Source organism: Equus przewalskii, chromosome 21, assembly GCF_037783145.1.
Source record: "Equus przewalskii isolate Varuska chromosome 21, EquPr2, whole genome shotgun sequence".
NCBI lineage: Eukaryota > Metazoa > Chordata > Mammalia > Perissodactyla > Equidae > Equus > Equus przewalskii.
Window position 1 is genome coordinate 41,010,505 of NC_091851.1, and position 16,815 is coordinate 41,027,319.

Below are 16,815 nucleotides of genomic sequence, written 5' to 3' on the forward strand. Positions count from 1 at the left end.
CTTTCTTCTAAAAGAAATCAACTGGTTTCTCATTTTTTTATGATATGTGTTGTTTACTACAAAATTTTGGGTATGAGCTGGCATCCTCTCATGAGTAATTCATTAATAGTAGTAACACTGCATTTAAATATATGTATCTAAATATTCAAATTGAGCTTGATTGCGTTAAATATAACTTGCAGACTGGAAATCGAAATAAATTCCTAAGTATGTTTTTAAACACCCCAGTGCTAGGCTCTGTGACAGGCAACTGTGAACACTGAGCTGATGAAAACCCAGTTTGAAAAATTATTACTTTATTCTTAACCTTTATTGAGATTCTGTTAGCTTTAAATGGATTGTTTCATTTAATTCTCACAACCATCCGAGGACATAATATTATTATCCTTGTATCGCCCATGAGAAAAGCCCAGAGAGGTTAAATAACTTGCCCAAAGGCACACAGCTATTAAACAGCTGTGCTGGATAAAACTGGGTCCATCTGCCTGCCAAGGAAAATGACTTCTAACTTGCTTGCATCCTAGGAGCCCCGCTGAGTTGAGTTGAGAAGAAAAGCAGGGCCAGTGTCTTACTGCACTTGTATCTCTTCTCTTTCCTGCAAATGAGACTGAAAATGTGATGTCTTTTGATTTGACTCTGTTTCTTTTGGTCTCCAAAGAAAGAAGCCTCACTTGTTCCTAAGTATTTCAACTCTGGGGTTGGACTGTCTGGATTTCAGCGCCCCCTCCCCCACCAATGAGCCATGTGGATGTGTGCAGATCGCTTCACTTTTCCAGGGCTCAGTTTTCCAATCCTGAAAATGAGGATAATAATAGTGACCCCCCTTAGTGATAGTATGAGAATTAAATGAGAAAATTCACGTAAAACACAGGTAGAGAGGCTGGCCCAGGGGTGCAGTGGTTAAGTTCCCACGTTCCACTTCGGCGGCCTGGGGTTCACTGGTTCGGATTCCAGGTGTGGATCTACGCACCGATTGGCAAGCCATGCTGTGGCAGGCGTCCCACATATAAAGTAGAGGAAGACGGGCATGGATGTTAGCTCAGGGCCAGTCTTCCTCAGCAAAAAGAAGATTGGTGGCAGATGTTAGCTCAGGGCTAATCTTCCTCAAAAAAAAAAAAAACTGAAAAAAAAAAAAACCAGGTAGAAACTGGTGGCTGCCTCATTAAGCTCATGGACTCTGCTCAATGATTGAAATTACATTTTAAAAGTTGACAAACTTAATAATTATGAAATAGATTTAATTATTAAAGACTTCTTTTTTTTTTGGTGAGGAAGATTTTCCTGAGTTTACATCTGTGCCAGTCCTCCTCTATTTTGTATGTGGGATGCCACCAAAACGTGGCTTGATGAGCAGTGTGTAGGTCCACGCCTGGGATCCAAACCGACCAACCCCGGGCTGCTGAAGCAGATCACGCAAACTTAATCACTGCACCACTGGTCTGGCCCCTAAAGACTTTGCTTTTTAAGAGTAGTTTTAGGTTCACAGCAAAACTGAGGAGAAGGTACAGAGATTTCCCATATACCTCCTACCCCAACAAATGCATATCCTCCCCCACTATCAACAGTATGTGCCAAAGTGGTACATTTGTTATGATCGATGAATCTACGTGGACCCATCATCTTCCCCCAAAGTCCACAGTTTACATTAGAGTTCACTCTTAGTGTTGTACCTTCTATGGGTTGGGACAAATGTATAAGGACATATATTCACCATTATAGTATCATCCAGAGTATTTTCACTGCCCTAAAAATCCTCTGCCTTCATCCTTCTCCCATACCACATCTATTTAAAAAAAGAAAGATTCAAAAACCAACCTAGACTTCTGGCTTCTAAAATTTTACATTTGTTGAAATTGGAAAAAGAAATGGAATTTCAAGAAGTAATTGGAAGGTGAAATTCAGAGTGAATAGATAAGGAAGAGGCAAGCCAGCGTGGGAGAAGAACATACAAGGATAGTCATGGAGGCGACCTTGTGAGATGTCTTTAGATGGTGGCAAGTAGTTTCTAGAATAAAAAGGCAGTTTATAAGCAGGTTATGGAGGATCTTAAATACATACCAGGGTTTGGGAAGCAGGAATCCAGTGAAGGTTTTTGAACACAGATGTGACATGATTCAATTGGTATATTTTAGGAAGAATTTTAGGACAACTTAGGGATTTACTATTGACTATTTACATATTTGCAATGTGCTAGACCCAGAGTAAAATAATTTGGGGAAATAATGATGAGTCAAAACAGACATGGTCTCTGTGGTAGGCAGCCTCTAAGAGGGCTCCAGTGACCCCCCACCTCCTGGTATTCACATCTTGGGTGTGGGCTGAACCCAGTGACTCAGTTCTAATGAATAGAATATGACAAAAGTGAGGGGATGTCATTTCAAAGGTTAGGTGACACAGACTGTGATTTCCCTCTTGTTTGCCATCTGTTGCTCTTTCTTGCATGCTCACCTGCCCTGAGGGAACCAGCCACCATGTTGTGAGCTGCCCTATGGGAGGCCCACTTGGCAGGAACAACGCAAGTTCTCCAGCCAAGAGTCAGGGAAGGGCTGTGTCCCTCAGTCCAATAGCCCACGAGGAACTGAGTCCTGCTAACAACTATTGGAGTATGCAGGAATTGGATCCTTTCCCAGCTGAGCCTTCAGATGAGGCTGCAGCCCCAGCCAACACTTTGATTGTCTCCTGAGCCAGAGGCATCCACATAAGCCACAACCAGCTTCCCGACTCACTGTGATACTAACTGTGATGATTACTGTTGTTTTAGGCTGCCATGTTTGGGGATGATTTGTTACTCAGCAATGGATAGCTAATACAGTCTCTGTCCTCATGGAACTTGCACCCTAGTCGGGGTGAAAGATGTCAGTTAAGTATGATACCAATTAGAGTGACATTACAGCTGTGCCAGGTGAAGTGGGAGAGAGAGGCATGAAATGAAGACTATACCATGGAACAGCCTGATTTTTGTCTGATGGGCAGTGAAGACTTTCCTGAGAAATGATGGCTAAGCTGGGACTTAAAGAGTACACTGCGTCAATTTGGCAATCTGGGATGGGAAGAACATTTCTAGCAGCAGGAACAGCATGTGCAAATGTCTCATGAAAGGAAGAAGCCTAAAGTGTGTGGAGGGTCTAAAGAATGCTGGTGAGTCTGGAGCCCACATGGAGCTGGAGCAGGCGGCAGGGGCTAGATCACGTAACATCTCATAGGTCATATTAAGGAATTTGGTCTTTATTCTCGGCCCAAAGAGAAGTGTCCTAGCAGGGGGGCGGCATGCTCAGATTTTCAATTTTAAAAGTTTACTCAGGCAGTGGAGTAAGGAGAATGGATTGTACAGGGATAAGGGTGGAAGCAGGGGACCAGTGTGGAGGCTCCCGCAATTATCCAATCTAGGAAGAGAGATAGGATGGGTGTCAGGAGGCAGATGAAGATGTGTGGACAGTCTTGAGAGATTCCTAGGCAGCCAAATTAGTAGGACTTGTTGACAGTTTAGACAAGGACAGTGAGCAGGAGGGAGATGTCAAGACTGACTCATCATGTTTTTAACTGGGGAAGCAGGAGAGACTGGAAGATGAGACGCTATTTAATTATCTGGGTAAGAGGTCATGAAGACGTGAAGTTAATGACAGTAGGACTGGCAGAAGGATCCCCAGGGCATTGCAGAAAAAAATCAATAGGATTCAGTAGCTGATTGGCTATTGGATGAAGGCCTTGTGGGAAAAGGAAGACTCTAGAAAGATATCAGTCCCGAGTGTTTTTGCTGTCTCTGTCTTGAATATGTAGAGTGTGATTATGAATACGTATCACATGAAATACCCTAAACTCTATTTATACAGAAGTAAGTTGGTCTGTGAATGGTTAGAGGGAAGCAGCACAAAAAGAGAATAATAGAGCTTTTCAGCATCGAGAAAGTATTATTATCAAAGCCAAAGGAAAAAATATTGTTTTAATGGGCCCGTTAGACATGCGCTGGGACTTATTGCAGCCGTAGAAACTGACCTGGATGAGTTGAATGATAGAAAACCATATTCCTGCTTTAATAGGCTTGTGCCGATCCTTAAGTTAGAACTGTTCGTCCAAATGGGGTTGAATGGAACTAAATGATTTTGATTTGGGCGAACTCACTTGCAGCGATTGCAAACTGGATACATTTCTATATATAGGGGATCAAAGGGTATATATATATATAGACACACACAATACATTTAATATATAATATACCAATATCTAACATAACATATAATTACTATACTATATAATATAAATAAATTAAGGAAGGATATATATTATAAATAAATTATATTGATTTATAATTTTATTATTTTAAATTTATTTAAAATAAAAAAATCGAATTTTAATTTATATATGAATGTATTTATAAATGAAGGATGTAATACATATATATCTCTATCTATCTATCTATTTATCTGTTTATCTATCATCTCCTCCCTTAATTTAGAGTCTTCAAATCTTTAGTAATCATTCAACCCCTTTGACATCTGTGAGCACATTAGTGACGTGCCCTACCCCGTGGTGTCGGGTGTCATGCTGGAGGACGTTGCAGCCTGGTGAATAATGCCTTCCACCCACAAAAGCATTCAGTCTGGTCGAGATTAAGGACCTGTACACGTGCCCACGTGAATTGAAGCATAGAGGCCCAGTGCATTTCAACTTACCCCTCTACATTTTTGTTCAAACAAATTAGGCTTGTAAATAGTTGGACAGTTTTAACAACAAATAAAGGCTCTTCACCTTGTTTTTGAGACGAGAAAGACAACACAGAACAGGACAGGCGACGGCCATAGTTTCCTAAGAGGTCTCTCAGCTCCGCTCCTGCCCTCCCGCAATCCAATCCGTTCTCCACAAGGCATGCAGAGCGAGCTTTTCAAAAGGTAAATCAGATCACGTCACTCTGTTTTCAAACCCTCTACAACGGCTTCCCATCTGCCTTGAAACCAAATCCAAGCTCCTGACAACGGCCTTACAGCCTGTGTGAGCGGGGTCCCCACCTGTCTCTCTCTGTCCATCTCTTGCCACGCTCATCCCTTGCTCATCATCAAACAGCACCAGCTTTGTTTCTCTACCTTTGCTATGCCAAGCCTGTCCCTGCTGCAGGGGCTTTGTTCTCTCTGCCAGGACACGCTTTCCCTAGAGTTTCCCATGGCGGGCTGCTTCCCCTCACTCAAGTCTAGATTCAAATGGAATCTCATTTGAAGGCTCCCCTCTACTGTTCTTTCACTCTCTTTCACTGTATTATCTTATTACCATAGGAGCACTTCCATCATTTTCTGAAATTATCTAACAGCTCTACATGCCAACTGGTTTTTGGCTCGTCTCTTGGGTGCCACCTTCAAAAGGGCAGTGTCCTTTTCAGTTTCCTTCATTGCTGTGTCTCCAGATTCTATGACACTGCTTGGCACTTAGTAGGTGCTCAAAAAATTTTTCTGGAAATGGATTTATTGAATGGATTGGTCTGAGCCACTCTGAAGGCCAGAGGCTACTTTTGAGAGCTTCGTAGTGACCATTCTCCTAGGGAAAGCTTTTAACATGTTCAAATTCATTGCTACTGGCAGAATCCCTGCCATACAAACAGAACCATGTGGACCTAGCAACCCAACCTATGAGTCAGTGGGCTTGGCTGGCAGCAATTAGCTACACATTCTAGGGAGGTACAGCATTGGTCATCCAACTCCTCCCAAGGCGTAAGTTAGCTATTTTAAAAATAGTTTAGCTGAGATCTAATTCACGTATCATACAACTCACCTATCTAAAGTATACAGTTCAATGGCTTTTAGTCCATTCACAGAGTTGTGCAACCATCACCACTATCTACTTCTAGAACATTTTCATCATCCCCAAAAGAAATCCTGTACTCATTAGCCCTCATTCCCCATTTCCCCCCAACCCTACCTCCCTGTAATCCTAGGGCGTCACTAATCTACTTTCTGACTCTACGGATTTGCCTATGCTGTGCATTTCATATCAACAAAATTACACAGCATGTGATCCTTTGTGACCAGCTTCTTTTACTTAGCATAACGTTTTCAAGGTCCTTCCATGTTGTAGCATGTATTCATACTTTATCCTTTTTTGTTGTCAAATATTCCATTTTATTTATCCATTCATCTGTTGATGAACATAAGGGTTATTTCCACGTTTTGGCTGTTATGAACATATGCTTTCAATTACCTTGGGTATTTACCAAGGAGTGGAATTGCTGGGTCACATGGTAACTCTGTGTTTATCCTTTTGAGGAATTGCTAGGCTGTTTCCCGAAGTGACGGCAGCATTTTACGATGGCGCGTTAGCTCTTGTGGGCTAGTCAACTCAGCCAGCAGCACAGCATGTCCAAGAGCCAGAGACCAGGGTGATACAGAATGCTGGCAAGGGCTGCCGAAGGAAGTGGTGATCCCTACCAACAAAAACCTGATTGTTGTGATGTGAGTGGAGATTTGATGATATAACACAGTGTTTCCCTGTTTGTGGTCTGGGAGAGGATTTTAGTGGTACAGGGACAAGGCATTAATCACACAGAATCCCGAAGTGAGAACATAATGCCCTTTTCATTGTCTGGTCCATCCTTACGATTCTCAGAGAAGAAAGTCTCAGTGTGATGCTAATATGTCTTTAACACCTCTCTAATACTGGCAAATCTCCCTCTGGAACTGAGACAGCAGGCCACCGGCTCATCAGAGCCTTCAGTAGGCAATGCTGTACGGCTACAATTTAGCATTATTTTCAGTATGTTTTTAAAAATGGTTACCTTCTATTTGTGAAATATGATATTGATTTTTCATTTATAGCAGTGATACAGAGTTTTCTTTTAAAAAATTATTCAAAGTGGAAAAATATTAAAAAAATAAGCAATGGTAATAATCTTATGTGGTCCATGAGGGAATTTAAAAATAATAAAAGTTCTTAGCAGAATAATAGCTAAGTGTGTTCTGATCTCTTTACTATGTGACAATCAGTTTTAAGACTTTTACACCAATCAACTTTGTTCACTACCCACAACACTCCTCCTACAGAGGAGGAAACTGAGACACAGAAAGGCTAAGTAACTTGCTCAGGGTCACACAGCTAGGAAGTAGCAGAGCTGTGATACATATCTAGGCAGTCAGTACTAGCCTACTTGTTATGAAGGTGGCATGTAAATAAGATTTGGAAAGGCCAGGGTTAGTGAAGCATTTTGGAATGCTGCCAGCTCACAACGACTCCTTAACTGCCATCTCCACTCCCCCTTCCATGGAGTGGGTCCCCTGATACCTGGCTTAGACTAAAACACCATGCTCATCCCATTACTGTTGAATGAAACAGGTGCAAGGCCTGATCCAGGCTAGGTAAATCCAACTCTTCCTTGAGAATTTGGAGTTAGTATTGAAAGAGATGTGGTCTCCAGAGAGGCCCTGAAATTTGTCAAACAGGGAGCCCTGGGCACCCATATTTTCCGCAGACTAGCCAGTCTATGAGAAAGAGAGGAATGAAGATGTGCGGAGAGAGGCAGAGTTGAGAGATGGTATCTCCCTGGGCTGCCAGTGCTTTCCACTTTCTAGTCCTGGTCCTTCCTGATGCCAAGTCAGGCTGTATCCCAGGCTTCCAGTTCTGGAGTGACCCTCTGTGTCCTTTGATAAATGCCCTGTTTCAACCTAAGCTAGCCAGAGTGGGTTTCTGCTTCTTTCAATAAAAACAATTTTTAATGAGAAATACAAACTCTACGCGGAAGCAAAAGGGGGAAGTAGGGAATTCAAGATCTGTAGGAAGAGCTTTCAGGAAATGAAATGAGTATCCACAAGAATAGGTCATTCATTCATTCATCCAAGCTAGTAGGTATTGAGCACCTCCCATGTTCCAGGAACTCTTCCTGAGCCTGGTGACACAGTGGTGAATGTGATGGAAAGGCCTCCACTCTCGAGTGGCTTACCTTCAAGGGCAGTTATGGAGACTCTTGAAGATTGTGTGCATGTTTTGGCAATAGGGAGCCACCTTAGGTTTTTCAGCAAGAAAATGATTTGATTAGGCTTCCATCTTGGGAGAATGGTTCTGGCAGAGATATTTACAAGAAATGGAGGAAAAGACACCAGAGGTGGGAAAACTGGGAAGATTCTGATCAGAGGTGGAACAGCCCTAAGATACAGTGGTACATCTCATCAGATGCAGGGCATCACTAAAATCTATGGAGTAGATTTTTATGTGCCAGTGCTTATTATGTGCCAGGCACTGTACCAAGGATGTTACTTTTATTACCTCAGTTTAGCCTCATAACACCTGTGTGAGGTAGATATGATTACTCTCCATATTTCACATGAATTCTCCAGTTAAAGAAAAAGTCAAAATGGAAATAACAGTCCAATTAGAACTGAACAATGAGAACAGAGTGCTATACATGAAAACCCATGAGATGAGGACAAAGCAGGATTTAGAGGGAAATGTATAGCTTTAAAATGCATTCACTAGAAAATAAAAAAAGATTAGTAATAAACATTTTAACTCAAGAAACTTGGAAAGAAAAACAACATAATTTCAAAAAATAATAAAAGAAAGGAATGAATAAAGTCAATGTAAAAATTGATAAAATAGAGCCAAAAAAAGGGGATTTTATCGTTTTACAAGAGGAAGCTCATGTCCAAAGAGGTTGAAGGCTGACAGCAAGGCACAGGAGAATTTAGACTTGAACCTGGATCTCTTTAGATTCCAGAGCCTGAGTTCTTAACTACAGTAGGTTTGGGGTATAAGAGCTCTCAGTTGCTAACCATTCTTCTTTCTTATGAGTTTGACAGAAAATGCACTTTATTTGGCTTGAGATGGTTCCTTCAGTTAATTCTAGTACATGTGAAATGAATGCTAAGCTGGGACTCCTCAAGGGTGAAATTCACTCTGCTTAACCAGCCCAACCCAGGGAGGGAACCTGACTACAACTTGAAGGACTCCCAACCTTTCTGCACATAAAGGGTAATCCTGGACTGTCAGTTGCCTCCTGAACTGATAGGGTGACCATCTGGTTCTGATTGGTCTGGGACTTGCCCAGTTTTAGCACTGAAATATCTACGTCCTGGGAAATCCCTCAGTCCTGATTGGTCACCTTAGATTGTCCCCAGTGCTTGGGAATGCTGGAACATTCTGATGGTAGAGTCCTGAGATGCTGGGTCAGTGGTCTTCAAAGGTAGACTAAGAATGAACCACATCTACATTCCCGAAGCACCTATTACAAATGAGGATGTCTGGTTCCTCCTCAGACTAATGAAGGATTTACTGGGATGTGGCCCAAGAATTTGCATTTTCCACACGGGGTTTTATACACACTTAAGTTTGAAGAACCAAGTTTCTCAAATTATAGAATCCCAGACCTGAGATGGAGATCATGATAACAGCCACCGTGGCCAGGGGTGTGGGCAAAAAGAAGGGAGAAAGAGAAGCTGGGTTTTGGAGTTGAGCGGGCACCTGACTTCCCATTTGTCTCTGGATCATAAGCATTGGAGTAGGATGTTTGTCTAGTCCCCATTTTAATGGACTCAACATCTATTGAATTGTTCTTATTGCATACATATTATTGAGTTTCTTTACTCTTTATTTTGAAATAACTATAGTTTCACAGGAAGTTGCAAAGATGGCAAGTTTGCCTGTACCCTTCATCCAGTTTCCCCCATTGGTTACATCTTCTGTACCTATAGGACAATATCCAAGCCAGGCAATTGACAGTGGTACAATGTGTGCATGTAGCATTCGATACCACTTTTTTGCGTGTACAACCACCAGCACAATCCAGGTGCAGAACCGTTCCATCACCACAAAGGGCCCCCTCATACTCCTCCTTTTAGGGTACCGCTAAACACTCACCTACTGCTAATCTATCCTCCGTCTTTATATGGATTCTGCTAAGCTACCACTAACCTATTCTCCATCTTGATAATTTTGTCATTTTGAGAATGTTATATAAATGTTATACAGTGTGTGAGCTTTTGAGATTGGCTTTTTTTTGCCCAACATAATGTTCTCGAGATCCATCCACATTGTTGCATGTATCATCAGTTCATTCCTTTTCATTTCTGAGTAGTACTTCACACATTATTAATATATAATATTATAAATAATATATTATTTTATATTATTTAACTCACCCCCAAATCATTCTAAGCCAGAGGAGAAACTATAAATAGGATATTTTACCAAAAAGCTACCTGTGACTAACCCTCATACACTGTTGGTGGGAATGCAAACTGGTGCAGCCACTATGGAAAACAGTATGGAGATTTCTCAAAAAATTAAAAATAGAAATACCTTATGACCCAGCCATCCCACTACTGGGTATCTATCCAAAGAACTTGAAATCAGCAAATCCAAAAGTCCCATGCACCCCCATGTTCATTGCAGCTTTATTTACAGTAGCCAAGATGTGGAAGCAACCTAAATGCCCATCAACTGATGATTGGATAAAGAAGATGTGGTTTATATACACAATGGAATACTACTCAGCCATAAGAAAAGACAAAATCGTCCCATTCACAACAACATGGATGGACCTTGAAGGTATTATGTTAAGTGAAATAAGCCAGACAGAGAAAGACGAACTCTGTATGACTCCACTCATAGGTGGAAGTTAAACATAGAGACAAAGAGAACTGATTGGTGGTTACCAGGGGAAAGGGGGGGTGGGGGGAGGGCACAAAGGGTGAGGTGGTGCACCTACAACATGACTGACAATAATGTACAACTGAAATTTCACAAGGTTGTAAACTATCATAATCTCAAGAAAAAGTTAAAAAAAAAAAGCGCTACCTGTGACTATGTGCCAGGCAGGTCACACACTGACTCACTTGATCCTCAAAACAGCTCTGTGAGCTGGTGGCTATTATTTATCTCCCTTTTATAGATAAGGAAAGTGAGGCCCAGAGAAGTTAAGACACTTGTGTAAGGTCACAAAGCCAGGCAGCCTGGCCCAGAACCTAGGCTGTCAACCATGACACCCTAATTGCCTGCACTGGCTGTACACCTGTAACCTCACCCCGCCCCGTCTCTGGCACACACCCAGTGGGACCGGCTCTCCTGGGCATCGTTCATGCCACAGCTTTCCAAGCAGATGCAATTCAACACTTTCAAAGCCAGCAGTAGAAGTCCAATTCCTCAGGCTTAGTTTCCTGATTAAACAGTGTATCTGAGATAGAATACCAGACACTAAATAATGAAATTTTAGTTAAATTTTGAGATTCATAGAACCAAAGGTGAGTGGGAGCAATATGAAATCTATCAATCTTATGGGTGTTTTTATATAGAATTACAGCAGATTCAATTTTTTATAGTGTCTTTTTAAAAAATATTTTTACTATGGTAAAATATATATAACATAAAATTAGCCATTTTAACAATTTTTAAGTGTACGATTCAGTTACATTAAGTACATTCACAATATTGTGCAACCATCATCACTGCTATTTCCAAAATTTTTCATCACCCCAAACAGAAACTCTGTACCCATTAAGCAATAACTCTCCATTCCCACCCCTGGTAAACTCTATTCTACCACTTTCTGTTGCTATGATTTTGACTATTCTAGATGTTTCCTATAAGTGGAATCATACCATAGTTGTCATATCGTGTCTCATTTCTTTCACTTGGCTTAGTGTTTTTAAGGTTTATCCATGTTGTAGCATGTGTCAGAACTTTGCTTCTTTTTTAAGGCTGAATAATATTCCATTGTATTTATACACCACATTTTGTTTATCCATTCATCTGTTGATGGACATCTAGGTTGTTTCCACCTTTTGGCTTTTGCAAACAGTGCTAAAATGAACACTGGTGTACAAGTTTCTGTTTAAGTTCCTGTTTTCAATTCTTTTGGGTTCCACCTAGGAGTAGAATTGCTGGATCATATGGGAATTCTACGTTTAACTTTTTGCGGAGCTGCCTAATTCAATTTTTGAACAGAACGTTTCCAAAAAGGAGGAGAAGAAGTAGACAAAGAAAAAGAAACCACACTTAGTCTCGCAGCCCAGCTCAGAATAGGTGTTTTGCACTGATTATGTTTTTTTCCCCTTCCTATCACACATTCCATCTGTAATTCTGCTGGTTAACATTCAGAAAGAGAGACTTAGAAAAATATAGATTGGGGTTTTCTTTTAAGGCAAGTCTTTTCTTCAGAAGTCCTGATAAAATAAAATTTCTCTAGAACTTGAAATAGTATTTTTAAACTAGCCTTGATATTCAAGCCAAAATAAGTCTCTTTTTCCGAGTAAATCTTTGTTTTAATGTTTGAGGATACACATGAATAATTGCACGCTAGATCAATATTTGGCAAGCTATATTGATACATCTCGTTCCTCAAAGATGTATTTCCTTGAACTTTCAAACTTACTGGCCAGATCACAATCAGTAAATCAGTTTTTCTCATGAGACCTCACTTTTTAAGTAGATAAGGTCCCGACTGTCTTAAATACACAAGATTTGATTTCACCGCTTATGTAACTTTTCTAAGACTGAAACTCAGCCACCAAGGCATAATCAATCGAGGATAAAATTGTTTAGGAAACTCAAAACGTTTCAGGAATCTTAAATATTCCTTTTACAGATAGGGTCAAATATGTTCTCAATCCATGGAACCAGATCATGTCGTCAGCACAATTCCCTGAAGAAGAGAAAGAAGCCCATCCTGCCTCTACGCTCTGCACTTTGGGGTCCGCCGTTCCCGCGGTTCTTGAAGTGAAAGCTCCTTGCCACCAGCTCTGAGAAGAAGCAATTTGTTAGTTTCCTCTAAACCCCTGAGTTGCCGCCGAGCTCTCCTCCCAGTCGAATCAGCCTGCTGCAAGAATGTGCTTGCGTGATACTTAATCCCTTACTGGGAGCCCAGATAGGGTTTCTTGCCAGAACTAGAAATTGCCTTTTACAAATTCCCCTTCCTAAGCAAGCTATGATAGCCCCCATGTGGGGCCAGTAACACCCTATCAGTGTATTTTTAAACAAGAGCAAAGGGCTCCACCTTGTATCATAAATTACGGTAACATCACTTCTAACCACAGAGGCGCAGTTCACAAGAGCAGAAACAATCTATTTCAGGATCTCAGGGGTAAGCAGAAACTTTCTAATAGAACAACCGTATAGTTGTCAGCCCAGTGGCATGCTGGTAAACTGGCTCTGGGGGATTGGGGGTGGGGGGCGGTGGGGGGGGCGGGGGGGTGGCGAGCCTTGATTGTGTTTGCAAATTTCTGTTGTGTAAATGCTCCCGCCATGCCTGATTTCAGACCTCCAACGTCACTGGAGGTAGAGTTGGGAAGACAGACACAGGTCAGCTCTCCAGAGCCAGGACACGGGGCTCCAGGACACCATACTCTCAAACTCTCCTTTCACTCTAGACATAAGAACCTAAATCTCTTGAAACAGCGATATCTCATTCTTACTTGGAGAAAGTTAAAAATGAAATTTTGCTACACCCATTATCTCTGTCTCCATCACAGAATCCCAGAGGCTGTGTTCATTCTTTCCGAGGAACAGAATTTACTTAGATTGTTCCAAAGTTCATATTAAACCACAACCACTGTTCTGGTTCAGAGGATAAGCATCCTGAGAAATCAAATAATTTTTTTGTATTTAAAGAAAAGCTTCTCATCAGCACATCCCTGCTGTGGAATGAATCCCATTTAAAAATAATCATCACATGTACTTTCGGACTTGGAGTTATTTTAACAAAATGTTCTCGTCATGCTGATGTCATTCTAATGACATGTTATTGGTGTTTTTGTTCTCAAAATGTGGATGTTTCCCAGGAAACTGACCAGTGGGAAGGAAGGTGGGTGGGGAAGTGAAAGTGTGTCAGAAACTGCAAGTTAAGGTTCTAGTTAACGCCTCTAGTTTAAGTACTAGGGTAATTAAATTTTTCTAGGGAAGAACAACTTTCTGATTTCTTAGAATGAAAAACCCCTTCTCTGGGATCCTCTGGGCTTCCTGAGCATCCTGGGCAAATCTCTGTATAACATTTATGTCATGTTTTTGACAGAATTGGTGCTGTTGATTTCTCTCCTTCTTTTATTAGATCAGCTTATCTCCATCGAATAGCCAGCTTCTTTCTCTCTGTAACACTCGCCAGGGCCCAAAAGAGCACCTGGCTTTGTCTGTGCAATGAGTGACATGAATTATTTTTGAAACTAAAACTGTACCATTGGGCTTTCCTGATTCTCATTGGCTCATCTTTTTCATGAGTTCATCCTACACAGTGAGCCCCTTTAAGCCCCCTACCATCATGGAATTATTTGTCAACCAACTCTACTGAAAGTTGTGTAAGAGGGGGCTTTTGCAAATGACAAGGTGCCGACGTGTGGGTTAAGGTGGTAGGTTCATCGTGTGGGCAGAGAGCGAGGAAGGGGGTGTTGAATCAGAGATTTGTTACCAGTGAGAAAGGCACTTAGTTCTGAGCATTGCTTTGTCCATCTGTAAACCGGGATCATATATAATGTTTAAGGATGTTGTAAAGATTAAATGAGATAATGTATGTAGAACGCTTAACAGGCTGACTGGTCCAGAGTAAGCTTCACTTAATAAACGTCGTTGCTGACCCTTCCCTCCTTTCTCCTCCCTCCTCCGCCTACCCTTTTTTTCCAGCTAATATATATATATATATTTTTTTTTTTTTGAGGAAGATTAGCCCTGAGCTAACATCTGCTGCCAATTCTCCTCTCTCTGCTGAAGAAGATAGGCCCTGAGCTAACATCTGTGCCCATCTTCTATTTTTTTATTGATTTTTTAAAAATTTTTTTTTCCTTTTTCTCCCCAAAGCCCCCCAGTACATAGTTGTATATTCTTTGTTGTGGGTCCTTCTAGTTGTGGCATGTGGGACGCTGCCTCAGCGTGGTTTAATGAGCAGTGCCATGTCCGCACCCAGGACTGGAACCAACGAAACACTGGGCCGCCTGCAGTGGAGCACGCGAACTTAACCACTTGGCCACTGGGCCAGCCCCTCCATCTTCTATTTTATATGTGGGACGCCTGCCACAGCATGGCTTGATAAGCATAAGTCCGCCCCTGGGATTTGAACCAGCGAATCCCGGGCCGCTGAAGTGGAACACACAAACTTAACCGCTGCGCTACTGGGCTGGCCCCCCAGCTAATATTTCTAATTGTAGTACCATATACATAACGTAACATTTACGATTTTAGCCATTTTTAAGTGAATAGTTCAGTAGCATTAAGTATGTTCACCTTGTTGTGCAATCATCACCATCATCCATCTATCCCAAACTGAAACTCTGTCCCCATTAAACAGGAACTCTTCATTCTCCCCTCCCGCCAGCCCTTGGCAACCACCATTCTACTTTCTGTCTCTATGAATTTGACCATTCTAGGTACCTCATATAAGTGGAACCATACAATATTTGTGCTTTAATTTCCAGTTTATTTCACTTGGCATGTTTTCAAGGTCCATCCATGTTGTAGTGTGTGTTTGCATTCATTTTTTAAGGCTGAATAATATTCCATTGTGTGGATATACCTCATTTTGTTTATCCCTTCATCCGTTGATGGACATTTGGGTTGATAATACCTTTTGGCTATTGTGAATAATGCTGTTATGAACATGGGTGTACAAATATCTGTTCAAGCCACCTCCCCTTTCAAAAGTGTGTTTGAGAGTCCTGGGCTCCATTCTTACCCAAAACATGGATGATATAGGTTCTGGAACAACTTCAAACCTGCTTCCTCTTCCCCATCTAAAAGAGACCCTGCTGTTGCTCTCCAGCCCCCAGCTAAGCTTTATTTTTTTATCGTCGCCTTATATCTTAGATGTTGGTCTGTTTATAAACTGTCTCTCGGGACCACCACGTAAGTTCCAGGAGGGCAAGGACTCGCCTTGGCTGTATTTCAGCTCTTAGAACAGTGCCTGGCATACAGTAGGTGGTCAATAAAAATGTGCTGAATAGCCAAACGACAACTGACTGCCTTACCTCTGCCTGTCTACCACCCACAGCACCTGGCCCACGGCTCGGGGGCACCATCTAGTTTAAGAAACGTGTAGATAAGGCGGGGAGGAAAAGCAGCAGTCCCGCCCCAGAGTCGTCTGGACAAACACCAGTGCGGGTGCATCTGCGGCCAGAGCTGTGTGCCAGGCTTACGAGAGGCTGGACATCTCAAATGATCCAGGTGGCAAGTTGCTGACTCTTGGCCGTGCCCTTCCCCGGGCCTGGTGTGACACACCAAGATCCAGAGCCAGCTCTGACTCCCACTTGCAACACAGGTGAGCAAGGTTTCAGTGAGGACAGCGCCTGACACGAGACATTCTCATTTCAAAATAAACTGACCTCATCCACTTGCTCCAGACTGTTTCATGCAAAGCCATTGCCTGGCGGTGTCCATCGGCTTCGCTGACTGCCGGCTTCTTTCCTGTTGTACCCATCTGGATGACATCTCCTCGCTCTGTCTCTGCCTCTGTCTCTGTGTCTCTTTCTCTCCCGTTCCCCAGCTTTCACAAAGATCCTCAGTTGCTTCTGTCCAGACCAGCAGCAGCCGGCAGAGGGACAGCCCTGTGTCCTTCAGGCTTTTAGCAAAGCAGGAAGCCCCCGGAGCAGGCTGCAAGTGGGAAGCGGGCCCCAGGGTGCTTCACTCAGCCACTCGCTTAGTCTGAGGTCGAAGGGGCCAAACTGAATGCCCTTTGCCAACTCAGAACGTATTATTTGGCAGTGCCCCTACTAGTTTGTGCGGGTTGGAAATGAAGCATCCACCTGCTCCCCGCCAGCTCTGTAAACTCCGTCTAGTCCCTGAACCCGTGGGGCTTTGGGGTCCTCATTTCTAGAATAAAGCAGCTGGGTTAACAACAACAACAGACTAAGAAGAAAAAGGCGCGTTCTG

The 16,815-nt window shown here is 42.3% G+C and overlaps 1 long non-coding RNA gene across 1 annotated transcript in view; it reads left to right on the forward strand.

Moving 5' to 3' along the window:
* The first annotated feature begins 12,918 nt into the window (after positions 1 to 12,918).
* The window catches only part of LOC103554234 (uncharacterized), a 28,901-nt gene continuing 25,004 nt past the window's right edge, over positions 12,919 to 16,815 (forward strand). Inside the window, exon 1 of the long non-coding RNA XR_011531215.1 lies at positions 12,919 to 13,048. This is a non-coding gene — a long non-coding RNA (uncharacterized lncRNA). The remainder of the gene's footprint in view (positions 13,049 to 16,815) is intronic.